The following is a 16,932-nucleotide window of genomic DNA, read 5'->3' on the forward strand; positions in this document are numbered from 1 at the left end:
GTGGCAATGGCTGAGTACTGCAAAAGAAGTGGGACTTTAGGATATGTGGGCAAGGGGAGAGAAGAAGAATTTAGGACCAGTCTGCCAGGAAAGTAATAAGAGGCAGTCCTGAGAAATGAGAAAGACAGAGTACCACTCATATAAAAGCCAGGGAAGAGTGGCCCTCGGGGACCCTCACCTGATTGGGTCTGGGGTTGCAAAGATAAAGTATAAATTTTAGAAGCAATAATCAGGAGTATTGGAGGGGAGGCTATTATCTTAAATAATAAAAAACGGATGTAGCATCACACACTAGCACCTGCTACTCTCTGGTCCCAGTGGTCTCATTGCTTCCATGGCTAACCCCATGCAGCAACCACCCATCTTGTGGTTAGCTGTCACAAATCCCTGTAGCTAGGTAAAATCAAAACTCTAATGGCTTGTAAATTATCGATCAGATTTATAGCAGTAAATCCTCAACACCACAAAACATCCAAACAAAGAACTCAGAGCCAATTGATATTGATATATGCTGTCCACTTAGACTGTACAAATTGTCCTTTAACAATCTATCCCTTATATGATATTCAAAGCTATGTGTGGCTATTTAAAGCCACAAGGATCTAGGTCATTCTACTCTTCCTCCATCATCCTTCCTTCTCCTCTCTCTATACTCTCTTTCCTGTCTCTAAAATTATCAGTCTACCTTTTTTATTTCACTGCCCAAATCACAGGTTCTTGCCTGATCTTCGGCCTGCCCTCACCTGTAACTGCATATAGACAGTGATCCATATTACCCCCCTTTTTTTCCAGTTAAAAGGCTCTTTCTTCTCAAATATAAATTGAACACAACTAATACCATTTGTAAATTATTAAGTACAAGATACATCTAACATCCAGTCCATCATTTTTATCAGTTAAACAGAGCACTCTGCCATCTATCCTAACTTAAAAAGGCTTATAATTTTATATCTGTTATGTCCTGTATTAGCTTGTCTATTATCTGGAAACTTTCCTCTCACATGAGTTTTTCTCAATGGTAAATAGCCTGAGTAGGCTATGAGACTATTTTTTTTTTTTTATTAACTTGAGTATTTCTTATATACATTTCGAATGTTATTCCCTTTCCGGTTTCGGGCAAACATCCCCTCCCCCTCCCCTTCCTTATGGGTGTTCCTCCCACCCCTCCCCCCATTGCTGCCCTCTCCCCAACAGTCTAGTTCACTAGGGGTTCAGTCTTAGCAGGACCCAGGGCTTCCCCTTCCACTGGTGCTCTTACTAGGATATTCATTGCAACCTACGAGGAGGCTATGAGACTATAATTAGTCTTTAACCATATCAGAAATCTGAGAATGACCAATATTATCTGAATATATATGAAACCTAACATTACTTTTAGAACTGAGGCAAGTTGTAGAGACAGCTGCCTAATTATACAGCCCCTGTAGGTCAGGAAGTTGGAGATAGTCTTCAGCCTTCTGGCCCAGGATGACCTGAAAGACCATTGTAATGCAAAATTTTGAAGGACTGATTACTCTGACTTGACAGAGATTATCAGTCAACTATTCACATAGTGTGCTCTTTTTCTGGACAGTATTTTGTCTGTAGATGAAATAGGCAATTTTTGCCTAGTGGCTACCTAGCCACAAAGTACTACCTCACCTGGAGATAGAGATGCTCAGTTTCTTCTTTGAATCCACAAAAAGGGGGGCTGCTAAGAGCAGGTATGTCTCAACAAGAAAAGAATGACATTAAATGTCACATTTTGTGGATATCTGACATTTTTTAGAACAATCTATGTCATTTGGACTGTTGTCCATTAACTACTCTCAGCTTTTTCTAAATAAAATATCTAGCATGCACTCTAGCAATTAACTCAGAGCCAAGAATTTGCTATCTGGCCCTTAACTTATATTGATTAATCATCTAAATATAGTTTGTAGTGACATTAAGAGAAGGAATGGGTCCAAGTCTTATAATTTTAAAATTTTTTGTAACAATAGAGGAAATTTATGCCAATGAAAACCCTGATTCTGATTCAAAACAAATTCTGTACCAATGCGACAATTTATAACTTCAACTTAGTAGAAATTAAAAGGATTTCTACCAAATGAGATTATGGCTGTACATTTAATTTTATCTAATTACCTGTTAAATTATGACAATTTCAAAATTCCCCAGAAAAACAACCTTAGAATCACCACCTCCAGACCCCCAGTGTCCAGGGGACTGGGGTGGTGGCTCTTCAAAGCTATTTCCAGCTGTATATGGATGCTGAGAAATTGTTTGGCTAATGATTTTTATAGATTCTGATGTCTGTCCTAACTGGATCTGCCTAAAAGTCCCTGAGAAGAGGAGTTCAAGTAGGTCAGTTCAGTATGTCTGATGACAGATCATACCAAAGCTGTACATTCTGCAATATACAAATCTCAAGACAACATTTAAATATCATCAAGGTATCTATATCGATTGCATCAGTTTTATAGGGTGTACCGACTGGTTAAGATGAAATTCTGCTCCTTTTTGTTTTATTCTCTTGAATCTAGTTCTTTTGGAAGTCTCCCTCTATCAAATCTGATCCATAAAACTCTGGAAGGTGTCCAGAGTCTAATCACTTTTTCCAAAAGCCCAAAGACAAAAATCTTTTTTTTCCAAATTAGCATATCTTTCAGTCAACAACCAGGAAAACTTGTATCTTGCACTGTCTCCCAGATTAATAATATAACCACAAAACTCAAAAAATCGCACGGATTTTGAAAATTAAAACAATCAAAAAGAAATGAAGTAAAGTAAAATAATGTATGAGCCTACTCTTAGGCCTTTCTAATTTGTCATGTGAAGATAATACCCAAAATTCCCATGGAGCCCATGTTAAGAGACATGAGTTTCTATAGACTTTAATATACCATCTATTTGTTATGCTGTCTACCTGGATCCACAGACTTCTATTTATCTATAACTTTTATCACAGGCAAATATCACTGCTCTCTACTTGGAGTCAGTGACTAATTTTTATTATCCTAGTTCTGAACCACAGGTGAAATTCCCCTTGTGATTTGGCAAACTGTGTATATAAATTTATCCTAAAAGCAAATAAACCAGCCTTTGAATTAAATCATGCTCAAATCAACATCTATTAAGGGAGGAGCTAGCTTCCATTTTCTAGCTCTCTGTGGCTCAGAGCAACCTGTACTTTTCACAGCAGGGACCTCAGAACCCTCTTTCTTTGTTTCAAGGTTTCAACCTTTGAGTCCATGTGACTCTTCCTGGAGCCACCTTTCTCTCACTTAGAAAATATAACTCTAACTCTCAGGCTGATAATCTTAAATTTCTAATGGATTATTGCCTAACATGTTGGATTACCACCTGTTGTGTTAAAAAAAATTTAAAAAAAGGATGTACCATCCCACGCTAGCCACTGCTACTCTCTAGTCCCAGTGGAATCACTGCCTTCATGTCTAGCCACATGCAGCAACCACCCATCTTGTGGTTAGCTGTCACCAATCACTGTAACCCAGTAAAATCAAAGCTCTAGAGGGTTTTAACTGATCAATCAGATTTATAGCAGTAAATTATGAACCCCACAAAACACCCAAACAAAGAACTCAGAGCCAATTGACATTGATATAAGCTGCTCACTTAAATTGGACAAATTGTTCTATAATAATCCAACCCTTATATGATATTCGCAGCTGCCTGTGTCTATTTAAAGCCACATGGCTTGGAGCATCCTTTTCTTCCATCTTCCTTCCTTCTCCTCTTGCCATACTTTCTGTCCTGTCTCTAAAATTTTCAGCCCACCTTTTATTCACTGCTCAATCATGGGCTCTTGCCTTATCTTGTGACTGCCCTTACCTCCATATATGCAGCAACCCACAGGAGACGTTAACAGCATGGTAGTTTAGGAATGGCCAAGCCAGTGAGCTGATTTAGACTGCCCTACCTGGGGACCCATCCCATATGCAGCCACCAAACCCAGTCACTATGGCTGATGCAAAGAAGTGCTTGCTGACAGGATCTAGATATGGATGTCTCCTGAAAGGCTCTTCCAGGGTCTTACTGATACAGATGAGAATGCTTGCAGCTAACCTTTGGACTGAGCACGGGGATCCCAATGGAGCAGTTAGGAAAAACACAATATCAATGAACCAGAACCCTCTGACCCCCTACACAGAGCTCTCAGGGACTAAACTGCCAATGAATGAGGTTCTGTGTATACTCCAATGCAGGGGAATGCCAGGGTGTTAAGGTGGAAGTGGGTGGGTTGGACGGGGAGCATCTTCATGGAAGCAGAGGGAGAGGGGCGAGGTTGGGACAGGGGTAAAAAGGGATAACATTTGAAATGTAAATACATTAAATATCAAAAAAATTTTAAAAAAAAAAAGAAAAGGAGACATAACAAAAAGAACACTAATGCTGTTCAAAAGAATCCTTAGGCCATTTTTCAAAAGCGTATACTCCACAAAATTGGAAAATCTAAAAGAAATGGATGATTTTATATGTAGAAACCAATTATGAAAGCTAAATAAAGGTCAAGGAAAGCATGGGAATAGTCCTATAACCCCTAAGGAAATAGAAGCATTTATTAAAAGTCTCCTAACCAAAAAAGTCCCATGGCCAGATGGATTTAGCCCTAAATTGTAGCAGATTTTTCAAAGATCCAATGCTCCTCAACATATTCCACAGAAACAGAAACAGAAGGAATATTAGCAAACTCATTCTATAAGGCCACAGTTACCCTGACATTTAAATCATACAAAAACTCAAAAAAGAAAGAGAATTTCAGACCAATTTCCTTTATTAACATTGATGCAAAAATAGTCAATCAAACACTATTGAATCGAATATAAGAATACATCAAAGACATCATATATCTTGATCAAGTATGCCTCATCCCAGGGATGCAGGAATGGTACAATATATGAAAATCTATCAATGTAATGAACCATGTAAACACATTGAAAAAAATCACAGGACCTTTTCATTAGATGTTCAAAAAGCCTTTGACAAAATCCAACAATTGTTCATGTTGAAAGGCTTGAAGAGATCAGGGATTCAAGCCTATACCTAAACATATTAAAGGCAATATACAGCAAGACAATAGGCAACATCAAATCATATGAAGAGAAATTTAAAGAAATTCCATTAAAACCAGTGACAAGATGAGGCTGTCCTCACTCTCCTCATCTGTTTAATATAGCAGTTGAAGTTCTAGCAAGAGAATAAGACAATTAAAGGAGATGAAGGAAAAATAAACTGGAAAGGAAGAAGTCAAAGTATTGCTATTTGCAGATGATATCGTAGTATATATAAGTGATTCCAAAAATTCTACCAGAAAACTCCAACAGCTGATAAACATGTTCAGCAAAGTGGATGGATACAAAATTACAAAATTAACTCCATGAAACCAGTAGCAATCCTCTATATAGGTGATAAAGTAGCTGAGAAATATGTTAGGGAGACAATATCATTTCCAAGAGCTATAATTAATACAAAATATCTTGGTATAACTCTAATCAAGCAAGTAAAAGGCCTTTATGACAAGAACTTTAACTCTCTGAAGAAAGAAATTGAGGAACATATTAAAAAGGTGGAAATATTTCCTTTTTACATGGATCAGTAAGTAGGATTAGCATAGTGAAAATGACCACCTTACCAAAAGCAATCTATAGATTGAATGCAATTGGCACCAAAATTCTAATACAATTCTTTACAGATCTTGAAAGAATAATTTGTGTCTTCATATGAAAAAATTGATAGCTAAAACAATCCAGATCAAGAAAAGAACTTCACGAAATATCACTATCCATGACTTCAAGAGGTACCACAGAGCAATAGCAAAAAAATCTGCATGGTATTGGAATAAAAACAAATAGCTGGATCAATGGAATTGAACCAAAGACTCAGAAATAGACCCACACACCTAAGGACACTTGATTTTTGACAAAGAAACCAAAACAACAAAATAGAAAAAGGAAAATATTTTTGATATATGGTGGTGGTCTACCTGGATTTCTACATGTAGAACAATGCAAGCAAATCCTTATTTATCACCCTGCACAAAACTCAAGTCCAAATGGATGAAAGACCTCACTGCAAAACAGGTACACTAAATGTAATAGAACAGAAAGTGAGCAATAACCTTGAACTCCCTGTTATAGGAGACAACTTCCTGATCAGATTATCAATGACTCAGGCTGTAACATCAACAATTAATAAATTGGGCCTTATGAAACAGAAAAAAATTTTCTGCAAGCCAAATGACACTTAATAGTACAAAACAACAGTCTACAAATTAAGAAATATCTTCAAACTCTATATATGACAGAGGGCTAACATCCAAAATATATAAAATACTCAAGACGTTAAACAGCAACAAGTCAAATAAACCAATTAAAAATTGGGGTACAGAGCTAAACAGAGATTTCTTAACATAGGACTATCAAATGGCCAAGAAGTGCCTAAAGGAAATGTTCATCATCTTGATTCATCAGGGAAATCCAAATCAAAACAACTCTGAGATTCTACCTTATAACTGTCAGAATGGCTAAGATAAAAAAAACCTAAGAGACAACACATGCTGGCAAATATGTAGAGCAAGGAAAACACACCTCCACTGCTTGTGGGAGTGCAAACTTGTACTACCACTCTTGAAATCAATTTGGTGGTTTCTCAGAAAATTGAAAGTAGTTCTACCTCAACACCTAGCTATACTACTTCTAGCCATATACCGAAAAGATGGTCCAAAATACTCCAAGGACACATGCTCTACTATGTTCATAGTGGCTTTACTCATATTAGCCAAAAATTGGAAGCAGCCCAGATGTCCCGAAACTGAATAATACATTCAGAAAAATGTGGTACATTTACAAAATGGAATACTATTTAGTTATTAAAAATAAAGGACATCATGAGTTTCACAGGCAAGAACTAGAAAATATCATATTGAATGATGGGACCCAGACTGAAAAGAATATGCAGTATGTACTCACTGTAGTATACATTAGCTATAAAGTACAGTATCACTACACTATAATTAGAAGACACAAAGAAGCCAAATAATGACTGCATATGGTTGAGTCTTTCTCAGAGAGAAAACAAAATGGGTACTAGAAGTCTACTGAAGGAAGTAACTGGGTAGGAGAGTAGATGGCAAGGAAAGTGCATGGAGGTATATGGATCAGATGGAGGGAGAGCAGGAGAGTAAGAAGGGAAATAAACAGTGTTAGGAGAGCAATCTCTAGAAAGTGCAAGAGGTATCTGGAGGGACTTTAACTGAGAATCCTAGCAGTGGGTGATATGGATCCTGAAGTGGACACTTCTTCTAGTCAGGCAAAAAATCCCAGTAGAGGAATAAAGACTAACTCACCCAGTCTTGCCTACAAGATATGCAGGGACAAAGATACAGAAGAGGCTATGGGAATGGTCAACCAATGATTGCCCCAAATTGAGACACATCCCATTGACCATAACCAATTCCTGACAGTATTAATGATACTCTGTTAGGTTTGCATGGGACACTTGTGGGTTGCCAGAGCCTGATTAACCAATGAAAGAGAGAGAACAGGTTGAAGGTAAGCTCCCTACATATATGTAGCATATGACCATCTTGATCCTTAGCTTGGTCCACCAGCAACTCTAGCAGGGGATGTCCCCAAATCTGTTGCCTGCCTGCCTTTTGATCCCATTCCCTGAAGTGGTCTGCCTTATCTGGACTCAGTGGAAGAGGATGTGTCTGGTAGTGTGACAACTTAATTTGTAGGAGGGGAGGGGTACTGGTGGTTGCTAACACCCAGAGGAGAGCTCTCCCTTCACAAAGGAGAAGGAGAAGGTAGAATGGAAAGAGGGTAGAATGAAGGGATTACTAGGATGTGTATGAGGGGAGCTGATATAAATCAGGATATAAAGTGAATAAATAAATTTAATAAAAATTAAAATAAACATAAAAAACTTAGAATACATTAAGAAATGGAATCATATCGATGAATATAAAATGGTAAAAAAAAAATTAGAGGCAAACAAGATGACTTAACACATATAGGCACTTGCAGCCAAGCTTGATAATCTGAGTTCAATCCCTGAAACCCACAGGGCAGACAGAGATAACTGTCAAGTTTTCTTGTGAACTCCACACAGATGTACAGTATGATACCCATCCTCAAGTTGTATACACACACACACACACACACACACACACACACACACACCAAGTAATTAAATGCAAAAAAACTAAAAGAAAATTTATCTTACCTTTGTAGCAGTGCCAACAATTTGAAATCAATAAACCTCAAATTAACAACATTGCTGCAAAGTCAAGCCTACATATGCAAAATCAACTGTCACAATCCCCATTTTACTAGTAAGTTTTTATTATTGGGAGGTACAGTGTATATGGAAATCTAGCTAGAAGAAAACAAAGAAAATATGGGGAAGATTGTAAACAATGTGATCATGGCAAGCTGTAGTACCTCTGGCATTTAGTCCTGAGTTATTGACCTCATGTCTATCTTTGCCCTGACCTCGTTAGACCTTGAGACTTTAGCTTTTAGAGGAGCTGAAATTGCTTTCTCAGAATCATGGATTCAAGCTCAATTTCAAAGAATGAAAACTTACTTTTATTTAACAATTTTTTGTTTAATGTTTTGTACTCTGACCAGAAGAAAAATATAATTACTGCCTCAAAAAGCTTTAAAAACTAAGGGAAGAATCTCATCCCGACTCTAACTTATTTATCTTACCTTCTCGAGTTCAGTTTGAAAGTACAAAACCAAAAACAAACAAATAAACAAAAACACAATATAACACAAAACAAACAAAAACATGCCCGGAAGTTCTTATACTCTTTCAATCACATTCCCCTAGCTGAGTTTCCTCAAGCCACTGGAGGTTTCTGTAGACAACAAAACCTGCGTGACTTTGCTGACCATTCCAACTTTAAATTTCATTCAAGAAAGAAGACTAAGGCTTCAAACATTTTCAGCTTTCCCATTTTACTCATTATCTACTGAAGATATTGTATCCTACTTCATGAAAAAAAAGAAAAGGAAAAAAGGAAAGGGGAGGGGAAAATGAAAGAAATGAAGAGAAGTATTCTGATAGGTATCATTTTATCTCTCTTTTCCATAATACGCAATAACCATGAGCCTTCACCCTTCATAGTACATCCCATCTCCAATTGTAAACTCAGTGGTGACCATGTGTGCCTTCTCAAGGATAACTTTTCATTTTTGTTTCATACCTTCAATAGCAGGAACAACAAAAAATACCATTGGTAACTTCCTTTTGAAAACTAAAAACATCTTTTTATATATATTTCTGTGACTTTCCTTTACCCTACTCTTTCTCATATTAATTTTTCTAATGCATTGTTTTTTTTTTTTGTTTAAGTGAGACCATATGCATTTATGCATTTTTTCTTTTTTCACTTTCTTTTCATTGGATATTTTTTTTTATATTTCAAAAGCGTTATATCCTTTCCGGTCTCCTGTCCAAAAGCCCCCCTATCATCCCTCCCCCTTCTTCTATAATGTGTTCCACCTCCCAAACCACAACCTCTTCCTGTTTTCTCACCCTGACATTTCCCTAAACTGGGGGTGGGTCCCGGCCTTGGAAGGACCAAGGCTTTTCCCATCATTGTTGCACAGCAAGGACATCCTCTGCTATATATGCAGCTGAAGCCATGGATCTGTCCATGTGTACACGTTAGATGGTGGTTTGGTGCCTGGGAGCTCTGGCTGATTGGTATTTTTGTTCTTATGGGGTTGCAAACCACTTGTGCTCCTTCGATCCTTTCTCTAGCTACTCCAATGGGGACCCCATTCTCAATTCAATGGTTTGCTGCTAGCATTTGAATCTGTATTTGTCATGCTCTGGCTAAGCCCCTTAGGAGACAGCTATGTCAGACTCCTGTCAGTATAGCCATTGCTTCAGTCTCTGCTCCCAACTTTGTCTCCATATCTCCACCTATGAATATGTTTGTTCCCCCATTTAAGAACTGAAGCATCCCCACTTTTGACATCCATCTTCTTGGGCTTCATGTGGTCTGTGGGTTCTATCTTGGGTTACTTGAACTTTGGGACTAATATCCACTTATCAATGAGTACATACCATGTGTGTTTTTCTGTGATTGGGTTACATCACTCAGGATGATATTTTCTAGATCCATTCATTTGCCTATGAATTCCATGAAGTCATTGTTCTTGATAGCTGAATGGTGTAGAGAGATGCACTACGTTTTATGTATCCATTCATCTGTTGAAGGGCATCTGGATTCTTTTGAGCTTCTGGCTATTATAAATACGGCTACTATGAACATAGTGGAACATGTGCCTTTGTTGTATATTGGAGTATGATATGGATATGTGCCCAGGAGTGGTATAGCTGGGTCCTCAGGTAGTACAATGTCCAGTTTTCTGAGGAACTTCCAAAATGATTTCCAGAGTGGTTGCATTAGCTTGCAATCCCAAAAATGGAAGAGTGTTCCCCTTTCTTCAAATCTTCATGAGCATCTGTTGTCACCTGAGTTTTTTATCTTAGCCATTCTAACTGGTGTGAGGTAGAATCCCAGGGTTGTTTTGATTTGCATTTCCCTGATCAATAAGGATGTTGAACATTTCTTTAGGTATTTCTAAGCCATTCGATATTCCTCAACTGAGAATTCTTTGTTTACCACTGTACCCCATTTTTAAAATAAAAGCCACATTTTATTTGTAGATGATTGGACAGCAATATTATATATATATGAATATATATATATATGTCTGAGAATAGAATAAGTCTTTACATAATCAATCCATTGAGGATCATTTTAATATTCCCAAAGGCTTAGGACTCAACATATTATTTTAGTATGCGGCAGAAATTCATTTATCAAACCATAGTGTGCTGTTAGATCTTTTAGGTTTATGTATGTTCTTCTTTATTTCTAGGATTGCCCCATTTGTGGTCAGGTAAAATACAAGAGATTATTTCCAGTTTCCTATATTTAGTAAGATTTACTGTGTCCGTTCATATGATCTATTTTAAAGCATAATGTACATTCTTCAGTGTTTAGGTAGGATATTCTATACATGTCTGTTAGGTCTATTTGAGCTTTGATGTCATTTAACCAAGATGTCAGAATTACCTGTGTGTTTTAGTGAGAGTTTCATTGTTGTGGTCATACACCATGACCAAATAATACGGTTATTTGGATCTCTGGAGCCTAACTACCACAGTTCCTTGTATATATTGGATATTAGCCCTCAGATGGAGGATTAGTAAAGATCTTTCGCCAATCTGTTGGTTATAGTTTTGCCCTAATGACAGTGTCCTTTGCCTTACAGAAGCTTTGCAATTGTATTAGGTTCCATTTATCTATTCTTGATCTTACAGCATAAGCCATTGGTGTTCAGTTCAGAAAAATTTCCCCAATATCCATGTGTTTGAGGTTCTTCCCGCTTTTTCTTCTATTAGTTTCAGTGTTTCTAGTTTTAGGTGGAGGTCCTTGAAACACTTAGACATAAACTTTGTATGGGCAATAAGACTATGTCAATTTACTTTCTTCTACATGTTGACCTCCAGTTGAATCAGCACCATTTGTTGAAAATGATATCTTTTTTTCCACTGGATGGTTTTAGCTCCTTTGTCAAAGATCAAGTGACCATAGGAGTGTGAGTTCATTTCTAGGTCTTCAATTCTATTCCCTTGATCTACCTGCCTGTCTCTGTACCAATACCATAGAGTTTTTATCACCATTGCTCTGTAATATTGCCTGAGGGCAGGAATAGTGTTTCTCCCAGAAGTTCTTAAATTGTTGAGTATAGTTTTCCCTATCCTGGGTTTTTTGTTATTCCAAATGAATTTGCAAATTGCTCTAACACTATGAAGAATTGATTTGGAATTTTGATGCAGGTTGCATTGATTGTGTAAATGGCTTTTGGCAAAATGGCCATTTTTACTATATTAATCCTGCCAATCCATGAACATATGAGGTCTTTCCATCTTCTGAGATCTTCAGTTTCTTTCTACAGAGACTTGAAGTTCTTGTCATACAGATCTTTCACTTGTTTACTTAGAGTCACAACAAAGTAGTTTATGTAATTTGTGACTATTGTAATGGGTGTCATTTTCCTAATTTCTTTCTCAGCCTGTTTATTATTTGAGTAGAGGAATGCTACTTATCTGAATGAGTTAATTTTATACCCAGCCACTTTGCTGAAGTTGTTTATCAGGCTCAGTAGTTCTATGGTGTAAGTTTTTGGGGTCACTGAAGTATACAATCATATCATCTGCAAACAGTGATATTTTGACTTTGTCCTTTCCAATTTGTATCTCTTTGACCTTCTTTTTTGTCTGATTTCTCCTGCTAGGACTTTAGTACTGTATTGAATAAGTAGGGAAGAGTAGACAGCCTTGTCTAACCCCTGATTTTTAGTGAGAGATTGCTTCAAGTTTCTCTCCACTTTAGATTGATGTTGGCTACTGGTTTGCTGCATATTACTTTTAATATATTTAGTGATGGGCCTCGAATTTCTGATCTATCCGAGATTTTTAACATGAAGGGGTGTTGGATTTTGTCAAAAGTTTCTCAGCATCTCATAAGAGGACCATAGACTTTTTGTCAATGAATTTGTTTACATCATGGATTATGTTGATGGATTTCCATACATTGAACCATCCCTGGATCCCTGGGATAAAGTGTATTTGATCATGATGGGGGATCGCATTGATGTGTTCTTTGATTTGGTGTTCAAGAATTTTATTCCGTATTTTTGGGTAGATCTTCATAAGGGAAATTGGTCTGAAATTCTTATTCTTTGTTGGGTCTTTTTGTGGTTTAGGAATAAGCATAATCATGGCTTCATAGAAGGAATTGGATAGTGCTCCTTCTGTTTCTATTTTGCAGAAGAGTTTGGGCAGTATTGGTATTAGGTCTTCTAGGAAGGTCTGATAGAATTCTGAACTAAACCCATCAGATCCTGGACTTTTTTGATTAGGAGGCTTAATAACTGCTTCTATTTCTTAGGAGTTATGAGACTGTTTAGATGGTTTATCTGATCCTCATTTAACTTTGGTACATGTTATGTGTCTAGAAAATTGTTCATTTCATCCAGATTTTCCAGTTTTGCTGAATATAGGATTTTGTATTAGGATCTGATGATATTTTTTATTTCTTCAGATTCTGTTTTTATGTTCTCTTTTCATTTCTGATTTTGTTAATTTGGATACACACTCTGTGCCCTCTGGTTAGTCTGGTTAAGGGTTTATACATCTTGTTGATTTTCTCAAAGAACTAGTTCGAGGTTTTGTTAATATTTTTATAATTAATTTGTTTCTACTTGATTGATTTCAGCCCTTAGTTTGAGTATTTTCTGCATTGTGTGTCTCTTGTGTATATTCACTTCCTTTTTTGTCTAGAGCTTTTAGGTGTGTTGTCAACCTCTAATGTATGCTCTCTCCAATTTCTTTTTTGACGCACTGAGAACTATGAGTTTTCCTCTTAGCACTGCTTTCATTGTGTCCCATAAATTTCGTTTTGTTAAGCCTTAATTTTCATTAAATTCTAAAGTCTTTAATTTCTTTATTTCTTCCTTGACCAAGTTATCATTGAGTAGAGCATTGTCCAACTTCTATGTGTATGTGAGCTTTTTGTCGTTTTTGTTGTTATTTAAGACCACCCTTAGTCTGTGGTGATCTGATAGTATGAATGGGATTATTTCTATCTTCTTGTATCTGTTGAGGTCTGTTTTGTGACCGATTATATGATCAGTTTTGGAGAAGATACCATGAGGTGCTGAGAAGAAGGTATATGCTTTTGTTTTAGGATGAAATATTCTATAGATATCTGTTACACCTATTTGGATCATAACTTCTGTTAGTTTCTCTATATATCTGTTTAGTTTCTGTTTCCATGATCTTTCCATTAGTGAGAGTGGGATATTGAAATCTTTCACTATGTGAGATACAATGTGTGCTTTGAACCTTAGTAAGGTTTATTTTATGAATGTAGGTGCCCATATATTCAGAGCATAGTTATTCAAATTCATCTTGGTGGATTTTTTCTTTGATGAATATGAAGTCTCCTTCCTTATTTTTTTTGATGACTTTTAGTTGAAAATTGATTTTATTTGATATTAGAATGGATACTCCAGCTTGTTTCTTGGAACCGTTTGCTTGGAATATTGTTTCTAGCCTTTTCTCTGAGGTACTGTCTGTCCTTGTCACTTTATTGTCAGGTGTATTTCCTGTATGCTGCAAAATGCTGGTTCTTCTTTACGTATCCAGTCTGTTAGTCTATGTTTTTTGGGGGAATTAAGTCCATTGATTTTCAAAGATATTAAGGAATAGTGATTGTTGTTTCCTGTTATTTTTGTTATTGTTGATGGATTTATATTTGTCTAGCTCTCTTCTTTTTGAGTTCCTTGGATAGAGATTACTTCCTTGCTTTTTCTAGGGTATAATTTCCTTCTTGTGTTGTAATTTTCTATCTATCATCCTTTTAGGGCTAAATTTGTGGCAAGACATTGTGCAAATTTGGTTTTGTAGTGCAATATTTTGGTTTCTCCATCTATGTTAATTAACCATTTGGCTGGATACAGTAGCCTGAGCTGGCACCTGTGTTCTCATCTAAGACTGTATGACATCTGTCCACATTCTTCTGGCAGACTTTTCTGGTGTGAAGTCTGGTGAAATCCTGATAGGTCTGCCTTTACGTGTTACTTGACCTTTTTCCCTTACTGGTTTTAATAGTCTTTCTTTGTTTTGTGCATTTGGTGTTTTAACTATTATGTGATGAAAGGAATTTCTTTTCTGGTCCAATCTATTTGAACTTCGGCAGACTTCTTGTATGTTTATGGGCATCTTTCTTTAGGTTAGGGAAGTTTTCTTCTAGAATTTTGTTGAAGGTATTTATTGGCCCTTTACGTTGGGAATCTTTGCTCTTTTCTATAACTATACTTATAGGTATAATAATCTTCTCAGTGTTGTCCTGGATTTCCTGGATGTTTTGGGTTAGGGCTTTTTACTACTTTTGAAGAGTTAATTCAATGTGTTTTTATGGTATGTTCCGCCCCTCATATTCTTCTATCTCTTGTATTCTGTTGGTGATATTTTGTCTGGGACTCCTGATCTCTTCCTAGGTTTTATCTCCAGGGTTGTCTTTCTTTGTGATTTTTTCATTTTAAATGTTGGATGATTTTGTTCAATAATTCACCTCTTTAGTTGTTTTTCATTAATTCTTTTAGGATTTTTGTGTTTCCTCTTTAGGACTTCTACTTGTTTACCTAGGTTGTCCTATTTTCTTTAAGGTAGTTATTTTATTATGCGTAATGTCCTCCATCATCATCATGAGATATGTTTTAAATCCAAATCTTGCTTTTCTGGTGTGTTTGGATATCCTGTGATTGCTTTGTTGGGAGAAGTGGGCTCTGATGATGCCAAGTAATCTGGGTTTCTGTTGCTTAGGTTTCTACACTTGCCTCTCATTATCAGGTTGTGTCTGGTGTTAGCTTGTCTTGCTGTCTTTGACAGAGGCTTGATCATCCTTTAAGCCTGTGTGTCAGCAATTCTGTAGACTGTTTTCTTTAAGGCAGATCTGGGAACAGAGAGCAGAGAGCTGTAGGACCAGGCCAGCTCTGGGTGCAGGCAAAAATGGGAAGGGTCCTGTCCCAGACTGCTCCTGGGTTTGTGTATCCTGAAATCTCCAGGAGGGTCTCTTGGAGCAGAAGAGTTGCTCTTATCTCTGCTCTCAGGTGTGCCAGTACTTCTGGAGACTGACTTTCAGATCTGGGCGCAGGCAGAAACCGTAAGTTTCCTGTTTATTACTGCTCCTCGGTTCCTGTGCATAGACATCAAGGAGGGTACTAGGCAGGATCCTCTTGGTCCAGGAATATGAACAGAAGTAGTTGATTCCTCTGAGATCTCAGGATTGTCTGTATTTCTGAGAGTCCAGCTCTCTCTCCCACAGGATTTGGGTACAGAGAGCTGTGGGAATGGTTCAGCAGGCAGAAAGCAGAAGGATCCTCATCTGACTGCTCCTAGGATCCCGTATCCAGAGAGCACTAGTTTGGTTCCTCTTGGGCCAGGAATGTGAACAGAAGTGTTGTCCACTCTGACCTCTCAGGATTGTCTGTACAGCTGTCTCCCCTATGGGATTTCGTTACAGATAGCTGTGGGACCGATTCAGCTCAGGGTGGAGGCCTAATGCATTGTTTTAAAGATTTCTAATTTGTCAAAACTCCATCAAACTTTGCTTTTCAAGGCTTCTAACATTTAACATGTCATGTTATGTTCCTGATCTTATTCAACTACTTTGTAATCTTTAATTTTCGTCCCTTTTTGGAATAGGTCAGGTCTTCCTAAAATACCTCTTCAAATATTACTCAACGATATATCTTGGTGTTTGTTCTTCAACCTCCTTTGTTAGATTCATCCTTTCTCTATGATCACATAGTTCATAGCACAGTCCTAATTTTGCTCTTATTACACACCACTGATTTTCAAACCTGGCAGTGATTTCAAATCACATGGAGAGCGCTATGTAATTATGGAAATAGAAAAACATCCTTTCAGAAATTCTAATTTTATTGGAATGGGCAATGAGAAATATCTCTTATTTCTTAGAAAATGTATTATCAGCAAACAATGTTTTCTAGGTGATTCCCAAATAAAGTCATGATTGAAGAATTATGACTTAGAAATTTTTCAGTATCATAACTTTAAATATTAATTAAATCCTAGTGATTCCAAATTGACTTCACCAGCCAGAAACTTTTCCCTCGTATTTAAATGATTAGCAACTAGAATATTTCCAAAGAATAGGGTTTCAAATGGAATTTGATGTTTAGTGTGCCTTTTCTTCAATCTTTAGTACCCAAACTCTTGTGCATAATCAACTTCCTAATCAAAACTAAGACTTAAATAATACTTTCCCCCATTCCATATCTCTCCCCTCGTATAAGATGCAGTGATTTA

Source organism: Rattus rattus, chromosome X, assembly GCF_011064425.1.
Source record: "Rattus rattus isolate New Zealand chromosome X, Rrattus_CSIRO_v1, whole genome shotgun sequence".
In the NCBI taxonomy this organism is placed as follows: Eukaryota; Metazoa; Chordata; class Mammalia; order Rodentia; family Muridae; genus Rattus; species Rattus rattus.